The 7,984-nt window shown below is 41.0% G+C and overlaps 1 pseudogene; it reads right to left on the bottom strand.

Moving 5' to 3' along the window:
* Positions 1-1,735: 1,735 nt before the first annotated feature.
* Positions 1,736-7,673, bottom strand: LOC147438221 (2-C-methyl-D-erythritol 2,4-cyclodiphosphate synthase, chloroplastic pseudogene; annotated as a pseudogene).
* Between the last annotated feature and the right edge of the window lie 311 nt (positions 7,674-7,984).

Genomic DNA, 7,984 nt, shown 5'->3' with positions numbered 1-7,984 from the left:
CCTTCAACGTGAGCTGAGGTTATGTTTAAGGTGAGCTAACATTATGTTTAAGCTATATGCTTTTGAATGTGCATTCCAAACACCTTAAAATTACCCTTTTAGGTGCTGTTTGAGAACTTCAATATATTGAATTGGGTTTTTCACAAACTAGCATCCTAGAAATAATAAGCAAACAAATAAATGGAAAGAAATTGGATATGGAGGGCATAAGCTCCTAAACAATTGAGTGGCATATGGCTCAAGACCTAGAGACCTTAAAATGCATGTACAACATTTCCAAAGGAGCAACAAGAAAAAGCCCTTGCTTGTATTACATGGAATGTGTTTACATCCTCGACAAGCCATATTGGAGAAGAGCATCGGATAGACATCTTTGCGTCCCCAACTTTTGACCCATTTTGGATATCTCACTATCCAAGGTACACATATTCACAATGCATACACTTTGTAAGATAATTATAAAAATTAATGTTTCTTTACATTTCCCATGGACCACTTGACCTCTCCCTATAAAGAAAAGGGCAATCTCAGCCTTAGAGACAATGCTCTTAGAGATGGGTTTGCATAGAGGACATGTTAAGATAGAGTAGGATGAAAAGAGCTCTAAGATTGGCCAAGATGTTCCAAAGAAGTTGTCCATTGGTGATCTAAAAGCTCAAATCTTCCTATCAATGCTTACAAGTGGAAGGCAATGTAAAAGCCAAAGTGTACAAGAAAAAGCATTGAGATACAATAGGTTTAAAATTTTTCACAATGCTATAGTTGATCATGCAAACAATGGTGCAACTAGAACTTGCAAGGAGAAGGTATGTCAAACCTTGGATGCAACGTTCAAGTTTTGGGAATTGAAGTCATGAGCTGATTTTGACTATGCAAATTTTCAAGTGGTTGTGAAGACCTTCCACAAGACATTCATCAGTGCCTGGACAAATCATTATATCACTCATTACATGCTACTTTGATTTTTTTGACGATATGCTAATCTTTTGCATTACAAATATGTTTTCTTGTAATGTTTGTGATTTCTTTGTGTGCAACACATTATATGTAATCATGAGTTCTACAAAACATCAAGCAAACTTATCTGAGCAAGCTCAAAAGCGAGCAAAGTTATTAAGTGATTTGAGAGAGAGAGAGAGAGAGAGAGAGAGAGAGAGAGAGAGAGAGAGAGAGAGAGAGAGAGAGAGAGAGAGAGAGAGAGAGAGAGAGAGAGAGAGATATTTCTTTGAAATTGAACAATAAATGTCAACACCATTGCTAGCAAAAACATAGTTTTAGAACTTAGAAATACTTTATTGGAAAGTTTTAGAAGTGAATGGACCATGTTCTAAAGTTAGGTCACCAATATACAAGCTAGTGATCGACTTTACTATTAGTATGAGTACTAGCAAGTGCAAGGCATCTTCACAAGTGTGCTATGTGTTAAAGAAGACACAAATTTACTAACGCACATATCATGTGATTGTGCATTAAATCTCTCGGATTTCTTTCTCGTAAGGCACGTCTCTCTCAGGCTCTCCCCTTCCCTTACCTTCCCTTTAGAGGGGCACTTCAAGACTTGTCGATAGAGGTATGAAATATCTTGTGGAATGTTCCTATGATGTTAAAATGTCTCTTCCTCTTCCTCTTTTGCTCCTCTCTCTCTCTCTCTGTGAATCATTGCTTAATCAATAATTAATTACTAGAAACACCGGTAGCAATTAAAGCCTATAAATCTTTACTATATATTGCTTTCTTATTTCTTCATCAATAACATAACACTGTGGGAAACAATGCTACAATTCTCTCCCAAGCTATCGACTTTTTCATGGGTTTCGGCCTTAACATCAAATACTAAAGGATCTATGCCAAAAAGCTCACAGAGGTTTGACTGTATGGCCTCCTTATGGGGACTCCATTTTGGCCTTTGTAATATGAGGGTGGCATCTAAATTTCCCATAGTATATCTCGCTTCATGCATCAAATATTGAATAGCTTCTTTCACAAAGACTGAAGATGCGGTTCCTTTCCATTTTGAATCATTGTTTTGAAAAAATTTGGCAGATGCCAGAAGGACATAGCATCTACCACACAATGACAAGCACATCACCGTTGAAATATGTAATACATCCTTGGTCATGTTGAATATTCATGGCATCGGCAATAATAAAAGGAAAATTTGGCTCCATTCTGTGAAGATCAAAGCCATGCCCTACTCTAAAAGGTAACACAAGAGCCTTCTTCACATCTAAAGACAGTTTCAACAAGAGGGAGTTTCTATACTTTTTTTTGCGGAAAAATTTAGTCTGTTTTTAGCTTGTGTTTGCTCAAGATAAGTTGGAATGGAAATCTTGCTACCTGGACAATTATGTCCATCCACCAGGAAGAACGTTACTAAGTGATAGAAGATGCTTGGATCTCTCTCTCTCTCTCTCTCTCTCTCTCTCTCTCTCTCTTTCTCTCTCTCTCTCTCTCTCTCTCTCTCTCTCTCTCTCTCTCTCTCTCTCTCTCTCTCTCTCTCCATAAAAAAACAAGAAACAATATCAGTATCATCGAGACAATAAGCGATCTGTTTTCTAAAGATCAGTGTTTGGGAATAGTGTGCCTCAACTTTTCCTTGGGCCAGTTAAAAAATCAAAATAACCGGTTGATGTGGGAGGAGAAGGAAAAAATCCGCTTGAAAAATTTAAGAAATTAGAGTAAATTACTAGGTGTTTTAAAAAATTCTTCTTTGAATGTATCCTAAAGGGAATTTTATATGTTTGTGAAATTGATTTTGGCTCATTTCGGCCTCCATTTCCACTACAGGCAGGTCTGCACAAGCAATTTCGTCATTTTGTGCAAAATTTCTGTCAGTTCCGTTTTTTGCATAACAGCTTCCTTATAGTGTTTTACGGTTTGTGCTATATAGCACGTGTTGTTCCCGCTCCATTTCTCCTATTTTCGGGCAGTTTTCACATCAGGTGCAGCATTTACCATGGCTGACAACAACAACAAAGATGTGTTCAAGATGTTTCCTACTGAGGACAGGTTGGATGGGGACAACTACCCTATGTGGGCTTATATGATGCAACATGTTCTTGTGTCAAAGGGCATCTGGAACATTGTGCAGGGCATTGATGTACGTCCTAGTTCTGAGGATGTAGGCGATGTTGAGGATGTTGCAGGTCTTGCTGCAAGGATTGCTGCTGTTAGAGTTGTTTTGCCTACGTGAGAACAAGCTCATTGGGATGTTAAGGATGCGTAGGCTCATGCATTGATTGCGTTGTCTGTGAAGCGCACCATTATTCCTCACATCCGTTCAGCAAAATCTACAAACCAGGATTGGGATATTCTAGCAGGTCTTTATGCAAGCCGCAATGAGGCTAAAATTGCTTTGCTGCGTAAAGAGCTGGAGTCGAAGATTATGCATGAGGAAGATGATATGGACACTTTCCTTGCTAGTGTCAAGGATATCAATGAGCAACTTATTTCTGCAGGAGAAGTCATTTCAGACAGTTCCCTTATGCAGACTGTTCTTGATGCCTTACCAGATTCTTACCAGACTTTTGCTAGTACTTGGAGACTTATGACCCAAGGAAATCCAGAAGTTGTCAAGTTTGATGCATTATGCACATTGCTGTTGCAAGAGTCACTTTCCAGAAAAAACAGGACTAGGCAGCGTGCAGTTGAACAGGCTTTTATTGCTTCTCAAACAAAGGGTGGTAACAATAATGCAGCCACTTCTTATGGTTCTACTACGAGTGGCAAAAATTATGTTCCTAATGCTTCTGCTGGCAGTAATTCGTCTGAAAATTCTAGTGACAAGGGCAAAAAGAAGATGCATTGCCATTATTGTAAAGCTAATGATCACTTGATCAAGTCGTGTCCTAAGTTGAAGGCCAAAGAGGCTAAGAAGAAAGAGGGTGGTTCCACTGCAAATGCTGGTTCCACTACAAATGCTGCCATTGTTGAGTCTTTTGTGAAAGGAGACTGTAATGCTGATGTTGATGCAGAATGGGCTTTTAGCGCAGAGTGCACTTACAATCCTGCTGTCCATGAGGCATGCTTGTCAGTTGCTGCAGATTCACATGTGTGGTATTTCGACAGTGGTGCTACAAAGCACATTACCTCACATCGTGAATTGTTTACCTCTCTCGAGTCTATCCCTCATGGGAATTCAGTCACTTGTGCCAACAACGCCTCTTATCCAGTTCAAGGAGTTGGAAAGATTGTGCTCACTGCTGCTAATGGCAGCTCCTTCACACTTGTTGATGCACTTTATGTACTTGGGATCAAGAAGAATCTCTTGTCTGTATCCGCACTTGCTATACTTGGACTTGTAGTCAAATTTGTGGATGACAGATGTACAGTTCATGATCTCAGTTTTGGTGATGAAATTGTTGCATCTGGGCTTTTGTGCCGTGGGCTATATAAGCTCACTTTGTATGACAAGTGTGGACAAGATTTTGCAAATGTTGTTGCAGATTCAAGGGCTATTTCAGATGCAAAACTTTGGCATGCACGTTTTGGTCATCTGAATTTTGCCAGTTTGCTGCGTTTGCAAAAATCTGATATGGTTTCTTCTTTGCAGCCTCTTGAAGCACCTGTCAAACATGTTTGTGAAGGCTGTATTCTGGGTAAAATGCAACGTTCCAAGTTTCCAAAGGATGGTTCAATTAGGGCCACATGCAGGTTGCAGCTTGTGCATAGTGATGTTTGTGGGCCCATGCAAACTCCATCCTTGGGCAATTACCTGTACTTCGTGATTTTCATTGATGATTACTCTAGGCATGCATGGGTATTTCCGCTTAAAGCGAAGTCCAAAGTTTTTATGTGCTTCAAACATTTTCTGGATATGGCTGAAAATGTCTCGAAATGTACTATGGGCACCCTCCATTTCGATCGAGGGGGGGAGTATATGTCTCATGAATTTAATGCATTTCTCGCTAGTCATGGGATCAAACACCAATATACAATGCCTTATACACCTCAGCAAAATGGTGTTGCTGAGAGGAAAAAAAGGTCACTTACGGAAATGGCACGATGTATGGTCAAAAGTCAAGCTTTGCCGCATCATGTGTGCCACTTATGTACTTAACTGTTGTCCTACGAAAGCTTTGCAATCTATTACTCCATATGAAGCATGGCATGATAGAAAGCCTTCTATTGAGCACATGCATGTTTTTGGCTGTTTGGCATATGCTTTGGTGCCACAAGTGAAGTGCAGAAAATTGGATTGATAAGGCTTTCAAATGTATTTTTGTTGGTTATAGTGCTGAAAGCAAAGGTTATAGATTGTATCATCCGCAAACAAAACGTATTCTGGTTTCTCAGGATGTAGTGTTTGTGGAAGATTCTGTTCAGCCCTCGCTGTCATGTACTAGAGACATAAATGTAAGCTCACATGACATTTATGACACTTTGTTGCCTCTTTTCAGTGGGGTGAAAATACGAATGTAAGTTCTAATGAGGCAAATGTACAGCCTATGGGGGTTTGTGAAAATGTTTTAGATCAGCCTATTACTGATGTAGATGTACATGATGTACTTGATGAGGAAAGGGCTGAAAATGAGAAGGCTAGAGGTATGCCAAAATGGCTGGTGCACACTTTGCGTGACAGTAAATTGGATGCACCTTTGTCTAGTCGTACTCGTTCAGGCTCTCGCATGCATCTTATGCATCAGATTGTTATGCTTTGGCTGTGTCTAGCTTACATGATGTTGAGGAGCCTCTTTCTTTTGATGAAGCACAGAATTCAAAAAATTGGATGGTTGCCATGCAATCAGAATATGATGCACTTATAGAAAATGACACATGGACTTTATGTGATTTGCCTCCTGGCAAAAAGGCCATTGGTACAAAGTGGGTTTACAAGTTGAAACGCAAGCCGGATGGTGAGATCGATCGCCATAAGGCTCGACTTGTTGCAAAAGGTTATGCACAGCAAAAAGGCATAGATTATGAAGAGACTTTTGCTCCCACTTGTCGTATGACTACTGTACGTTTTCTATGTGCATTGGCAGCTCATTTTGGTTGGGATCTACATCAATCAGACATTGTTACTGCTTTCTTGAATGGTGACAAGGACAAGAGGACAAATTGTGCAGATGGAAGAAGGATTTGTATGGGTTGAAGCAATCTCCTCGTGCTTGGTATGAGAAAGCTGACACTCATTTGGTTAAACGAGGCTTTCGTAAAAGTCCAACAGAAAGCACATTGTATGTAAAGCATGAGGGTGATGTACTTCTCGTTGTGGTTCATTATGTTGATGATTTGTTGATCACTGGACCAAATGAGAGACATATTGCTGAATTTAAGGCTGATTTGAATGCTACTTCCAAGATGAAAGATTTGGGGCTGTTGCATCATTACTTGGGTATACAATTTAAGTAGTGTGATGGTGGTATTGCTTTGTGTCAGAAAAGTTACATAGAAACATTGCTATGTAAGTTTGGACTTGAGGATTGCAAACATATTGGCACTCCCATGGAAACATGTTTGAAGTTGAGTCTATATGATGCTGGAAATCCTACTGATGTCACTCTTTACCAAACTGCTGTTGGCTGCCTCATTTATGTATGCAACACGAGGCCAGATATTCAGTTTACAGTCTCACAGGTCAGCAGATTTATGCATAGCCCAGGGTCTAAGCATTGACAGGCTGTCAAGAGGATTTTTCGCTACCTTAGTGGCACTTTACATCTTGGCTTGTTTTATCCCAAGGGGGGATCATTGCCGCCAGACTTACATGCTTTTTCCGACTCAGATTGGGCTGGTTGTTTTGACACGTGAATGTCTACAAGTGGTTTTTGTTTCATGCTTGGCAGTTCATGTATATCATGGTTGAGCAAGAAGCAACCTACTGTGGCCACTTCGAGTTGTGAGGCTGAGTACAGGGCAGTCTTCACAGCTGCGGTTGAGTGTGTATGGCTCAGACGCCTTATGGTTGATTTGGGTGTTGGACATGACACTGCCAACACTATCTACATTGACAGCCAGAGCGCATTGGCAGTTGCGAGGAACCCTGTTTTTCATGCTCGCACAAAGCACATTGAGGTGCATTACCACTATGTTAGGGAGAGGCTCTCAGCAGGCGATATTAGCTTGGCTTATGTGCCAACACAGGACAACCTTGCAGATCTTTTCACAAAGGCATTGTCTCGTGAGAATCTTGAAGCTTTCCACAAAGCTTTGGGTTTACTCCCCTTTGTGGACTGATCCTGTCCTCAGGGCATGGCACTTCCCTTTACTCATGTGCCAGCTCTCGTTCACCGCATCACTCCAGGGGGGATTTGTTACCATATACATGTGGTAGTGATGTCTGTGAACACACTAGGAGCGCCGGGGCATTTTTTCCCTCTTTAGGAGGTTTTTCCCCCCGTGCATTGTATATACGCCCATCACTCTAGGGCTATCTATCTTTCCATTGCACACTAAGTAATACACTCTCTATTGTGTGCGTTGAGATTCCTTCGTCTTCTCCAAGCTGTGTGTGTTTCTCTGCAACCCTAATTCCAACACCATCAAGATGAGCTTGTTCACTTGACTACAACAAATCTACAAATTTATCTTCCCTATTGGCCTTTCACACTGCACTGCTGCCTTATCAACGGCAACCACCATCGATGGAACCTGATTGCAAGCCCCTTCGCGCCCACTATCCAGTCGACATGCTTCTCTTGTATTGTCTTCGTCGTCATGCAGTACCCCATGTCCTACTGCCTCCTCTATTATTTCACATTACGTGCGCCCGTCCCACACCAGTAGAGAAAATGTTGGGCACGGAGAAGATCTCATAAGGTTACTGGCTCTCAGAGAACGTAGAGAGAAGTATGCAGGACACCGTCAACGTCTTTATATGTAATGTTGTGTGAGAAATATTTTCACGTCATTGTCAGCAAGCGAATAGCATGCAACTGACAAGAAAAGGAGGGCCATGAGATTTTCTTGGCATCTAGACGTTTCTCTTTCTCTCTACTGGCAGCCTCACAAGTTTATTCAATTATCGACCAAGGTTCCCTTT

The sequence above is a fragment of the Adiantum capillus-veneris genome, chromosome 17, assembly GCF_014529385.1.
Source record: "Adiantum capillus-veneris isolate H3 chromosome 17, ASM1452938v2, whole genome shotgun sequence".
In the NCBI taxonomy this organism is placed as follows: domain Eukaryota; kingdom Viridiplantae; phylum Streptophyta; class Polypodiopsida; order Polypodiales; family Pteridaceae; genus Adiantum; species Adiantum capillus-veneris.
This window is presented reverse-complemented; position numbering and strand designations above follow the sequence as displayed.